This window comes from Protopterus annectens, chromosome 3.part1 (assembly GCF_019279795.1).
Source record: "Protopterus annectens isolate FY-2018-M chromosome 3.part1, PAN1.0, whole genome shotgun sequence".
Classification (NCBI taxonomy): Eukaryota; Metazoa; Chordata; order Ceratodontiformes; family Protopteridae; genus Protopterus; species Protopterus annectens.
This window is the reverse complement of record NC_056732.1, coordinates 1358225720-1358239508: the sequence shown is the minus strand read 5'-3', so window position 1 is coordinate 1358239508 and position 13789 is coordinate 1358225720.

Below are 13789 nucleotides of genomic sequence, written 5' to 3'. Positions count from 1 at the left end.
ATGATGCCACAATACAGAGATAAGATGATCAGCTTTAACAATTGGCTTAAACTCTGGTGTCATTCAAAGGGGATCCAATGTCTGTCTGCCTGGGATGACATGCTGGACAAGCCACGCTGCTTTGCAAGGGATGGCTTGCACCTGTCACCCTGGGATTCGGATATTGGCAAAGGCTCTTGCCACCCCATAGTGCCTTTTTAGGCAAGGCTCAAATTCTAAACCTACCACCCTAGAACACAAAAAAGGAAAAAACTAAGGGTAATGCTGCTCAATGCCAGAAGTCTAAATCTCAAAATGCACGACTCGAGGCCCTTCTCAGTATGGAGAACATCGATGTCTGTGCAGTGACAGAAACCTGGTTCAAGGCTCCTGAGAGCACCCCAGCACTATCAGGTTTTACCTCTTATCATGCGTTCCGGCCCCAAAATCCGGACAATACCAAGAAAGGAGGGGTATCCATATTCATCAAGGACACCCACACCTCAAGACTGGTGGCAACGCATGATGCATCGGAGACCATCCAGGTGCAATTAACCATAGGCAAGACTGCTCTGCAAATTGTAGCATGTTACAGGCCACCCTCACAAACTCAGGAACCTCACATGGCCTTCCTGAAAACACTAGAGGGATAAATGTATCACCAAACACCATCATACTAGGTGACTTCAATTACCCTAATATAGACTGGGAACACTACTCAAGCCCAAACACCCTAGCCCAAATGTTCCTGGAATTCATAAACTCAAATGCCATGGAACAACTAGTCACCATCCCCACAAGAGGAGAAAACATACTTGATCTCATCATCATGAACATGGGAGCACAATGTTCAACACCGAAGTATACCCCTCACTGGTGAGATCAGATCACAAACTAATCTCGCTGGAGGTCCTCATCCCACCCCCACCTGAAATAAAGGAGACCACAGTAAAGAAGTTCGCGAAAGCCGACTTCACACTTCTAAAGACTAGTGTGGTCTCCTTTAAGGCCCCGAGCCGGCGGAAAACAGTACTCAAGCCGCTGAATCACTTATAAATGCCTTCTACCAGCACCTGCAGGACTGCATGGATAAGGCAATCCCAAGCAAAACAAAGACTCTTTGTACCAAAGGCAAGCGTCCAGTCTGGTGGACCCCAGCCATAAACAAACTCTACAACAAAAGGAGGAAGCTACTACAAGATAGAGCAAAATCCTTAAACGGTAAGACACCCTTGATCACTATAAGTAAAAAACTAAGAGCTCTCATAAAATCATCCAAAGCAAATTTTGAGAGAAAAATAGCTAAATACTCAAAAGACAATCATAAGGCCTTCTTTAGCTATGTTAGAAACCTGGGAGGAAACTCCCAGATATGCTCAGAACTAGTTCAAAATGATGTGAAGATTACTGATCCTACAGACATTGCCAACATACTGGCTGACAGGTTCAGTGCAAACTTCTCTCCCAAAAGGAGAGATATCTATACCAAGCGATTGCAGCCCCCAAACATCTCCAACGCCCAAGTGAGAACTGCTCTCTCCAAAGCAAAAAACACAGCATCCATGGGACCTGATGGTGTCCCCGGCTGTGTGCTCCACGAACTCAATGAGGAATTAAACCCACAGCTAGGACAGCTGTTTAATCATAGTCTTACCTCTGGATACGTACCCAGGGAGTGGCGCACTGCAATTGTGGTCCCACTTCACAAAGGCGGTGCCTCCACCGACCCTGGAAATTACCGGCCCATTAGCTTGACAAGCCTTATCTGCAAAGCCATGGAGAGGATCATAATGGACCTCATAAATAAAGACATAGGGAATTTGCAGACTTTGGATCCATCCCAGTTTGGCTTTGTCAAAGGCAGATCATGCCTTCTAAACTTGGTTGACTTTTTCGAAACAGTCACCAAAGCCATTGATGAGGGAAAGGCAGTCCATACAGCCTACCTCAATCTGGTGAAGGCCTTCGATACAATACCCCACTCGGGTATCATTGAAAAACTCATCAGCTTAAATGTTAACCCATACATCACAAGATGGGTTGCAAACTGGCTGAGTGACAGAACCCACAGGGTCAGAGTTGCTGGCGCCATGTCAGACTCAAAGCCTGTCACAAGTGGTGTACCACAGGGCTCAGTCCTGGGCCCACTCTTGTTTGGCATCTACTTTTCCGAAGTACAAGCAAACACAGGAGGGTTATGGCTGACAAAGTCTGCAGATGACTGCAAACTGGGCCATAGTAGAAAACACATCTGACACAGATATCCTTCAGAAGGGTCTCACAGAAATGGATAACTGGTGCCAGAGCCATGGCCTAAAGTTAAATGCCAAAAATGCATAGTCATACCCTTCGGGAAAAACAAGGTTACCCTAGCTACCAAATAGGTGGCAATCCACTGAGCACAGAAGAAGTTATCAGGGACCTGGGGACCCAGGTTGATAGTAGTCTGTCATTCGACACCCATGTAGCTAAAGTAGTTAGGAAGACCTTCTACATTGCCCACCTTATCATGAAGGGATTCTCATCTAGATCAAGGGAGGTCATAGTCTCCCTATACTCATCACTCATCAGACCAATGATTGAGTACAATGCCCCATTCGAATGTATCTGACCCGACACTTGCAGCAGCTGGAGAGGCCACAAAAGTTCCTCACCAAAAGGATAAAGGGTCTCAAACATCTGTCCTATGCTGCCTGACTGAAAGAACTCCAGCTCTATTCTGTCGCTTACCGCTTGCTCAGAGGTGACCTTTGCCTAACATACAAGGCCATGTCAAACCCAGATTTGATGAATATGCTTCACCTCAAAAAATCTAGATCCGTCAGAGCCACAAGGGCGGGAGACTTAAACCTCGACACGGCTATTAATAGGACGTGCTGGAGGGATAGATTCATCACCCAAAGACTCCCTATGCTGTGAAATAAAATCCCGGTATATGTGAGGCAGAGCACCTCGCTGGCCTTGTTCAAGAGAAATCTTGACCAATGGATGGGAGATCGCAGATATACCCCAGGGATTACCTCAGTGTCACTGCTCGACAGATGCACAGCAAAATAATGGGTATAGTTCCCCATACTAAAGGGGTGGCGTAAGCCACAAAACTATGGGCTAGGCTTGTAAATGCCCTCGGGCAGATAGCCTAGTATGAACCTATGAACCTATGAACCTATGATACCACAGTACAAGCAGAAAATTATTGATTTCAACAATTGGCTAAGTTTCTGGTGTCATTCTAAGGGGATCCAGTATCTGTCTGCCATGATTGACAGACCTTGATGCTTTGCCAGAGATGGCCTGCATCTGTCACCCCTGGGTTTCCAGATACTGGCCAAGGCTCTTGCCACCCCTATAGTGCTATTTTTAGGTGGTGTTCCAAAGACCAAATTACCACCGTAACAGTTACAAACAAATGCAATCTGAGGGTCATGCTGCTCAATGCTAGAAGTCTAAATCTCAAAATGCAGTCACTCAAAACACTCCTTAAAATGGAGAACATTGACATTTGTGGTGTAACAGAGACCTGGTTCAAGGCAGCAGAAAGCACCCCTGCACTACCAGGCTATGACTCATTCCACACCTTTCGGCCCCAGAACTTGGACCGAAGCTCCAAAGGCAGTGGTGTTTCCATAGTCATAAAGGATGTGCACACCTCCAGACTGGTAGCCCAACATAACACATCAGAGATACTTTAGGTGCAGCTAACATTGGGTAAGACAGCGATTCAGGTCGTAGCCTGCTATAGATTCCCAACCATATCCAAAGACTCACACTTCACGTTCCCAAGCACCCTGGAGAATATTAGGGTCCAACTTAACACTCTCATACTGGGCGACTTCAACTACCCCTCCATTAATTGGGAAAACTACTCATGTACCAATACACTTGCCCAACGTTTCTTGGAATTCATTAATTCCAATGCCCTGGACCAGCTCGTTCTTACTCCCACTAGAAGTAGCAACATCCTTGACCTAGTCATTACTAACATGGGCGACCGTTCCTCTATACCAATAGTCAACTCCTCCCTGGTTAGATCCGACCACAAACTAATCACCTTGGAAATACACATCCCTCCCACCTGCCCTGTAAAGGTAACCACCATGAAAAACTTCTCCAAAGCTAACTTTGGGCTCCTAAAAACAGAGGTGGCTAACTTCACGGCACCCATGCAAATGGAGAATAATTGCCGAATCATACACCAATGCACTGTATGAACACATACACAAATGCATGGATCTCACAATACCCAATAGAACCAAGACACAAGCCAATCTGGTGGTCCCCTTCCATAAACAAACTCTACAACAGAAGTAGGTAACTGATGTGGAATAAGGTGAAGTCCCAAGACTGGAAAAACTCCTTTATCGGCCGCAACAAAAAGTTGAGATCCCTCATCAAATCCTCTAAAGCTAGCTATGAAAACAGAATTGCAGCAGATAGTAAAGACAACCACAAGGCCTTCTATAGTTTTGTAAAGAATCTCCACAGCAATACCCAGATTTGCTCTGAGCTACAATGGTACCTCCTATACCGAGCCAACAAATATTGCCAATATACTGGCTGACATATTCAGTGCCAACTTTACCACTCACTCCCCCAGCAAAGGACCAATCAAAATACCAGTAGATTGCCAGGCAACCAGTATTATTGCTGCACAGGTTAAAACAGCACTGTCCAAGGCCAAGAATACAGCTTCTAGGGGACCTGACCGTATCCCTGGCTGTGTTCTACATGAACTACAGAGTGAACTGGCACCTCACCTGTGTGCCCTGTTCAATCACAGCCTCACCTCAGGCTTTGTACCTATTGAGTAGCACACTGCTACAGTCATCCCTCTCCACAAAGGGGGAGTGACTACAGACCCTGGGAACTATCGCCCCATTAGCCTGATGAGTCTAATATGCAAAGCTATGGAATGCATCATCATGGACCTAATAAACAAGGATATAGGGAATCTCCAAACCCTGGATCCCACACAGTTTGATTTTGTGAAGGGTAGATCATGCCTGCTCAACCTGGTCGACTTCTTTGAGTCAGTCACAAGAGCTGTGGATGAAGGCAAGGTGGTTCATACAGCCTACCTTGATCTGGCCAAAGCCTTTGATACCATTCCCCACTTAGGAATCATAGAAAAACTCACTAAGCTAGGCATCAACCCCTATATCACTAGGTGGGTTGCAAACTGGCTCACAGATAGAACCCACAGTGTGAAAGTAGCTGACTCCAAGTCAGACTGCTGACCAGTCACTAGTGGAGTCTCGCAGGGTTTGATCCTGGGTCCTATCCTGTTTGGTATCTACTTCTCTGAAGTCCAGGCCAACACAAAGGGACTCTGGCTGACAAAGTTCACAGACGATTGCAAGTTGGAAGCTATTATTAACTCCCCAAGTGATGTTGACATCCTACAGAAAGGCCTTACTGAGACCAACGACTGGTGTCAGAACCATGGCCTTAAGCTCAGTGCCAAAGAATGTGTCATCATCCCCTTTGGGATAAACCCAGTTCCCATGAATTACCACATCGATGGTAGTCCACTGAACACAGAAGGCATTATAAGAGATCTGGGAACACAGGTTGACAGCAACCTCTCTTTTGACCACCACATTGCCACTGTGGTCAGAAAGTCCTATGTAGCACATCTCATTACTAAGGGTTTTACATCCAGGAAGAAAGAGGCCATTGTCTCCCTCTACTCTTCCCTCATTAGACCAATCATCGAGTACAGTGCCCCATTTGGCATGTACCTCACTAGACACCTGCAACAACTGGAGAGGCCGTAAAGTACCTCACGAAGAGGATCCTAGGCCTTAAACACTTGTCCTATATGGACAGACTCAGAAAACTCCAACTATTCTCTGTCTCATATCATCTACTTAGAGACGATCTCAGCTTGCCTGACAAAGCCATGCCTGACCCAGCTCTGTTAGAAATGATACATCTAAAGAAATCCCAATCCCTCCTCACCACATGCTCCAGAGACCTCAACCTCAATACCACAATCAACAGAACAAGCTGGAGGGACAGGTTCATAACCCAGAGACTGCCCATGCTATGGAATAGACTTCCCATACATGTCAAACAGAGCACCTCATTGGCCCTCTTCAAGAGAAATCTTGATGAGTGCATGAGAAATAGAAAATTAACCCTAGGGATCACTCTAATAGCTCTACTCGACAGAGGCGATGGGAACTAAGGTCGGGTGGCACGATGCCAGGGTAATCCTATGGGCTAGGCTTGTAAAGGCTACAGGGCCATTAGCCTAGTGCACACCTATGAACCTATGAACAAAATGCTTTCTCCAGTAATTAAAAACAGAACTGAAAAAAAAAACAACTATAATACAAGGAGTCTTATAACCAAACTGTTGATATGTGCCTTTGGGGTTAATTGGTCTAAGAAGGTTATATGATTTTTAAACCTCAATATTCAGTCATTGTTCATGTATTAATTGCATTCTGATGAAGTATGTTTTAATGATTAAAATGTTCAACATTAACATTTTTAATTCCTGTACTCCTTTTACTTTTTAAGTTCTTTTGCACATTTTTACCAACACAGAATTCTTTGGTCTTTGGTCATAATTAAAAAAAACAGAATAGGGCAACTAATTAAATAAATTTGGTAAAATCTCATGAACAAACTCATACAAGCACCCATATAATTCAGTATATCCGTGTTTAAGGCACTGTTATATTACAACCCTTCATCATTGTTTAAAACTGAGAGATTTCAAAACAAGTTTACAAGAAAATGCATCATTCAAACCTAGAAAAGAAGTTGCACTTAATAGAATGATCCAAATCTGAATGATTCATTTTCTCTTGATTACATGAGAAAATATAATATGCCAAACCTTGCTTTTTGAACTGTTTGCTGTTTTAATTCATTTCCTTCGTCCATGATAATAGGCTTTCTGGATTTCTTGTTTTGTAGATTTATCCAGTCTTACCTGAAATGCCTGAACATTTGCTTCAAACTAGTTTATTGCAGACTTAAGATATCACTTTTTCCTTACCCTAAAATTGATGAAATATTCTCATCAGACCACCTTGTTGTACTTTATCCAGCTTGCCTTTAATATTACATCTACTGGGCAATCTTTCTGTTGCCTGAATATCTAATATTATTTATATAGAATTTGATTACCAGGAAATTCCGATTTGGAACAAGCCTATTTTTAGTGGAAGCCCAGGGTGAAACACTCCAGACACATGTCTTTGTAATGTGGGAGGAAACCAGAGCACCTGGAGGAAACCCACACAAATGCAGGGAGGACATGCAGACTCCACACAGAAGGCACCGTCGTTGAGAATCGAACTGGAGAACCTCTTGCTATGAGTCGACAGTGCAAACCACTGCACCATCATATTACTTAACACAGTAACTAATTTTAGCATTCAGATATCTTTGTAAGTTAAAGTTTTCACTGTAACCACCCATACTTCTTGTTAACAGAAAATATATCGGATTAACTATATTAATATGTTCTTCTTTATAATGTATTTTATATGCATTTCTACATTTTATATTGTATTCAAATGTTGTTGGCCTGGGTCAAGGTTAAAAACTGTTAGTTTTGAATTAGCCCACTTATCTAATTATGAATAAACTAAATATATAAATACATACACATGTTCCTTCATAAATACGTTACATCTTCTTTTATTTTGGTGTTCATAAGACATTTTAAATTTTCCCATCAGTAGAGCACCTAAAAAAACACACTGTTTCAGCTATAGTTGAGAATGAATAACCTTTTCAGTGGAGTACTTTATTGTGCTTGCAGGCAGATAAACACATTTTTTCAGTATCATTCCTACCTTTCTTGCCTACAAAAGCAATAATTTCCCCTCTATATACAATAGGTTATTTTGTCTCTAAGCAGGTTCTTGTCCTACAAAGGTTTTTTTTGCCCCATCATATTTGTTTACTTCCTGTTGGCAGTTGCTATGTGCCTGACAATGTCTAACACTACATTTAAGATTCTAGGGCATTCAGCTCTAGGACTCAGCAGGTGAGCCATAAACCACAGAGACATAAAAGCAGAGTCAGGGCCTCAGCCATTCTGTGGTTATGGTCACCAGAGTCTGAAAGGACCTGCTAAAATAATGGACAGTTCCCTTTGTGAGCAGGGCTGCTATAAGAAGCACATAAACACATGCTAAACACGTGCATGTATAGTCACATATACACACACACACTCACACATACAGACACAAAAACACTCACCATTTGAGGGAACAAACTGAAAGGAAATGTGATTTGCTGAGTCATAAGGCAAATGTAGACTCTAAGAATAACAAACGGATGTTTCCTGCTTGGAGCAGCTTTTCTTTACACTGCATGTGGCTTCAGATGAAAGGATGAGTGTAGCTTTCCATTAAAGATATGACTGGGTGAGATGCCAAATCTTAGTAAAGTACTGCTGGGAATTAAAACAAAACAAGAACCAGAAACTTTACTGTTATATCATTAAAATCACCAAAAGAGTTAGCTAACTGCCTTTGTCATTGTCCCCACTACTTGTTTTAATTCACTCATGTTGTCTACAATGTTGATTGACTGATTTTTCTTTCTAAAAAAATGAGATAAAATAAATTCCTTGTTTGCTACTTTGGCTTCTAACCATTTTATCTTATATTTATTATTTATTTTACATTTGTTGACCGGGCTAGTCTAACTGGATATATGTCCATTTTCACTAGAGGCCCGGGGAGATAAGCTCCAAGACATGAATAAAATACAAATACAAATAACAAATTACAAACAACAAAAAGCAAAAAAAAATTGTAAGAAAAAAATAGCAAAAATAGTAAAAGTATAATAAAAATAGCCAAGCAATGGTAACATGTGCAGTAAAGCATAGAGGTTGGCACAGGGTGTGAAAAGAGGACAAGAGTCATAAACAGTGCAAAAAGAAAGGTACAGGGACTCAGTAGAGGTAAAGACAATAGTAGAGAAAGGAAGTTAGTTGTGAAGTGATTTTTACTAAGAATTTACTAGAAAAAAAGGTATGTAAAGAGAAGTGAAATGGTGCACAATAAGGAGTTATGAGAGAAGTATAGTAAGAAGGAAGACGTAACAGTGGATAGTAAGCATAAGATAGGCAAGGTCAAGTATAAAGAGATAGATGGCTAGTCTGGTTTGGTACAGGGGCATGGCCAGTATGATTTGAGGTAAAGTTTAAGTCTATTTTTGAAGAGTGATAAGGAAATAAGTGAGGAGAGGTCATTAGGGAGAAGATTCCAGGATTTACCTACAGTATAAGTGAAGAGGGAATCCCCAGCCCTGTTATTAGATTTGGAGGTGTGTACAAGAAGTTTGTGTGAGGAGCATAGAGACTTCAGATTTTTATAGGGGGTGATAAGGCTAAGTAAACTAGGAATATTAGAAGGTTTGTAAAGAATGTTGTGGGCAATGGTTAGTTGGTGAAATTTAATCAGGTGTTGTAGTTCTAACCATCCTAGCTGATTTAGATTTATACAATGGTGTGTCCTAAATGGATTTCCTGTTGCAAATCCTGCAATGTTATTATAGGATGATTCCAATTTGCTGAAGATAGTCTTGGATAGATTGGTAAAAATAGGAGAAGCGTAAAGGAGTGTTGAGATCAAATGAGTGTGAGCTATAGTAGTTTTGGCAGTAGGAGAAAGGAAGGTTTAATCCTATAGAGAGTGCCGATTTTTTTGTTGACAGTCTTTATAGTATTATTGATATGGATGTCAAAGTTCAGATTATTGTCGATGGTGACACCTAGAAGTTTGGTAGTAGAGTCTGGAGATATTATGGTACAATTGGTGGATGTCACAGAGAAATGAAGAGGAGAGGACTTTTGAGTAGGAGTGAAGAGGAGGAGTTTGGTTTTCTTTGGGTTCAGAAGAAGGCAACGCTGAGTGAACCATTGTTCAACTATGTTAAATACCTTCTGGGTGAGAGAGTAAAGGTCTTGGGAGGATATAGCTGAGCATAGTAGTGTGGAGTCATCAGCATATTGTATGCAAGTGGCTTGGGGGATAGCTAGATGAAGGTAATTTATAAATATAGAAAAGAGGAGAGGTCCAAGTATGGATCCCTGAGGGATGCCTAAGGTAACGGGTAGGTGGGAGGATAGAGTGTTATGCCATAGTACTGCTTGCTGTCATTTGTCAAGGTAGGATTGGAACCATTTTATGGAAAGTGGGTCTAATTACAGAGATTTTAGTATGTTTATGAGGATCTGGTGGTTTACCATGTCAAATGCTTTAGACAGGTCGATAAATAGAGCAGAAGAAATATTATTTAGGTTTTGTTGAGTGTTGATGTAATCAGTAAAGGAAAGGAGGGCAGTGGTAGTGCTGTGTGAGGGTCTGAAACCATGTTGACAGTTGGAAAGTAAATTGTTTTCAATTAAGTGGTGGAGTAATTGCCCGTGGATAAATTTCTTCATAATCTTAGCTAATGGAGAGAGTAGGGCAATAGGGTGATAGTTTGATAGCTCAATGGAGTGTCCACCTTTATGCAGGGGGATAACATGGGAGACTTTCCATAAGGTGGGGTTGTGACCTTCGCTTATAGTTCTATTTATCAATATGGAAATAGGGTAGGCAATAGCACTGGAGGATAACTGTAGAAATTCAGAAGGCAGTTGGCCTGCTGATGGAGAGCATGGTTTCAGTTTATTCAAAAGGTTTTGAATAAGTTTAGTTGGGACTGGTTGGAACTGAAAAGGAGGGGGTGGGGTTGAGGTGTAAGAAGGTAGTGTGAAGGTATTAGGTGATAGTTGCCTAGCTAGTGTTTGGATAGCATCTGTAAAGAAGGTATTGAAGGTATTAGCTGTACGGATGGGTTTTTTCTGGTCTGTATTTTGAGGGTTTGGTGTAGTGGATTGACCTGGGTGGAGTAACTGCTTAATGGTAGCCCAGAATTTCTGTGGGTTGTTGTGATTAGGTTGTTGAAATTGTAAGTAGTAATTTTGTTTATCAGAAAGTATGGCCTTCTTAGTGTTATTTCTAAGCTGTCTAAAGGTTTGTTGGTCTACAGGGTTTTTAGTCATTCTCCATTTGGCCCAATATTTATTTCTGAGTTGAATTTTATGTTTGGTTTCATTGGAAAGCCATGGGGCAGACTTGGCCTTAATTCTAATAGATCTGGTTGGAGCGTGGTGATTGAGAATGGCAAGAAAGGTAGAATTAAAGAAATTAACAGCTTCATCTAAAGGGAGGTGTTTTAAGGGAACCCAGTTGCATGCTCTTAGTTCCGTTTGGAATAGATCAGGGTTAAATTTCTTTTTGCATCTAATACTTCTGATAGAGGTTAGAATGGGAGTGTTGACTTTATGCCTGATGAAGTAGGTAAGTGAGTGGTCACTTATATCATCAGGAAGGGTTCCAGAATTATAGTAGTGAGTATGACTGTTTATAAGAATCCAGTCTAGTATGCTAGCTTTCTTGTTAGCTTTATTTATTCTGGTGGGTGAGGTAATGGTTTGAGAAAAAACATGTAGGTTAATGTGGAAGGTAGGAAGGCTGGTACAATAGGAATTCCAATCCAAATTTATATTGCCTAGGATTATGGTTTCTTGAGGCAGGTGTTGGGATAGCCAGGAAAGGATATTTTCCATGGTGGCTATGTTATTTCCAGGGGGCAGATAGATACAGATAATGTAGATTGATTTGGCATTGTTAAGTTGAAGTTTAGAGATGAGAATCTCAGCATGGGAATCTAGAGGTAGATTACAGTTGTTGTGGTTAATTGTAATCCATATTTGAATAAAATAGCAACCCCTCACCTATCTTAGCTACTCTATCAATTCTTAGGATATTATATCCAGGTGGGATAATTTCACTATCCTTGATGCTAGGTTTTAGCCATGTTTTTGTTAGGCAGATAATGTCAAAGGAGTATACTTGTAGGAGAGCATGGAGTTGAGTTACTTTGTTGTTAATACTACGTATATTAAGATGAGCTAGTAGGAGGGAGTTAGGTGGTTTAGCAAGGGGGTAATTGGTTGATTGATTATGGTTTTGGAGAGAGATAGAGGTTGCTGTTGGGCCTGGGTTAGGATGAAGATCATCGTCCTTTAATGAGAGGAGTTGTCCTAGATAGCTTAGGTTAGGGAACTTGCTGTATGGAAATAACAGTCTCTTGAGATGTAGTGAATTATATTTAATATGTAGTATTCTGTGGTACATAGCAAGTAGGTAGCTGGGTGAGCATATTATGTTTGCATGGTTATGTAGGTATGGTAAGGGTTGAGAGTTAGTTTCTTGATTTGGGTAGTCAGTGTATGGATGTATAGGGTGTTCATATGAGGAGAGTAAATAGGCAAAGGTTAAAAGTGATAGTGGTACAAGAGTGAAACAGAGTAGAATCTGAGAAGGGATGGTTGGATTAGCCATTGGGAGGGATTGGCTATTTGTTAGATATATATTTAAAGATGGAAGTGTTTAAGCTGAGAGTGTGTAGAGATAGGAGGGTGTGGTGAGTATGGAGTGGAGTGGTAAAGAGATGGGAGATAAGAGAAAAATTGGCCAATTGGAAATGTGTAGAGGTTAATGGGAAGAGGAAGGGGTGTGGTTAGAAAGTATAAGTGTAGGACCCCTGGGGGTGGAGGACCCCTGGGGGTGGGTGGAAATTGGGGCTAGGGAGGGGAGCGGAGTGAGCCTGCAGGGCGAATGGAGCGGGTAGAAACAAAGAGAAAGGAAGAAGGCAAGACTGAGAAGAAACAATCAGTGATTAGGTAAGTGAGATCAGAGATAAGGAAAGTAAGGAGGATTTAGCACTTGTTTGGTGTAACTGTTAGTAAGGTAAGAACAGAGAGGGTCAGAGAGATAGGAGGCTAGTGGCAGGGAATTAATGGATCCTTAGGAGAGGAATCAATATATAGTAACTTAGGGGATAGGTGAATACTTAAGCAAATAGGTATGTGCTGCCACCTAGTGGAGAAACAATAGATGACAAGAGCACTTAGAGCAGAGTAGGGAAAGGTAATAAGTACTGTATGTGCCTAATAATGGGGTAAAAAGACGTCCGCAGAAGGCTGCTAGCAGTGGAACGCAGAGTTAAATACAACATAGACTGGTTACAATGACTTGCCCTGGGATACATACACTTTAGTTTGATGTCATAAGACAAGCAAAGGAAGTTGAGAGAACAGTGGAGGATCCCTGCATAGAGCTTCTTTTTCTGTCTGGAAGCCAGGAAAATTAGATATGGTGGGAGGCTTAGGATAGGTTATGCACTGTAGACTAACTGTAAGAAAAGGGGACAAAATAAAGTATTAGCAGGATAATTGTAAGGGGGTAGCAAGTTAAATGATTCAGGAAAGCATACTAAACTAGGTAGTGGACTGACCTAGAGGCAGTGTGAGCTGAGGGTAAGTGGGAGATACTAGGATGCGGAAGATGAGATGAGGGTGAGTGAGAGTACTAACATAGGAATGCTAGGGAGGCTTAGGATACGAGATAATTTATGCAACAGATACACAGGAGTTAACAAGTGGTTTGGTTTATGGAATAAGGGTATCTTTTGGGCTGTAGTCCTTTGTATGCAATTTATTGTTTTTAACATGCTTATTGCACCATTGCAGTGTTGTTATTTCCTTATTTACTTTTTTTAACTGGTTGGACAGTTTCGGCTCACAGTGCCTTTTTAAGGTAATCATCTGAGAGATAGATTGGCAGTAAAGTTACATGGGCAAACATTCAAACTGCAGTTAAATATAGCAGTAATGTAGTCTTATAATACTTAATGAAGCCTTAGCAGTACAGAGGAGGACAAGGGTAACCAACTAACTGTGTGATAGCCAGTACAAGATAATGCAACAGCAATGCCA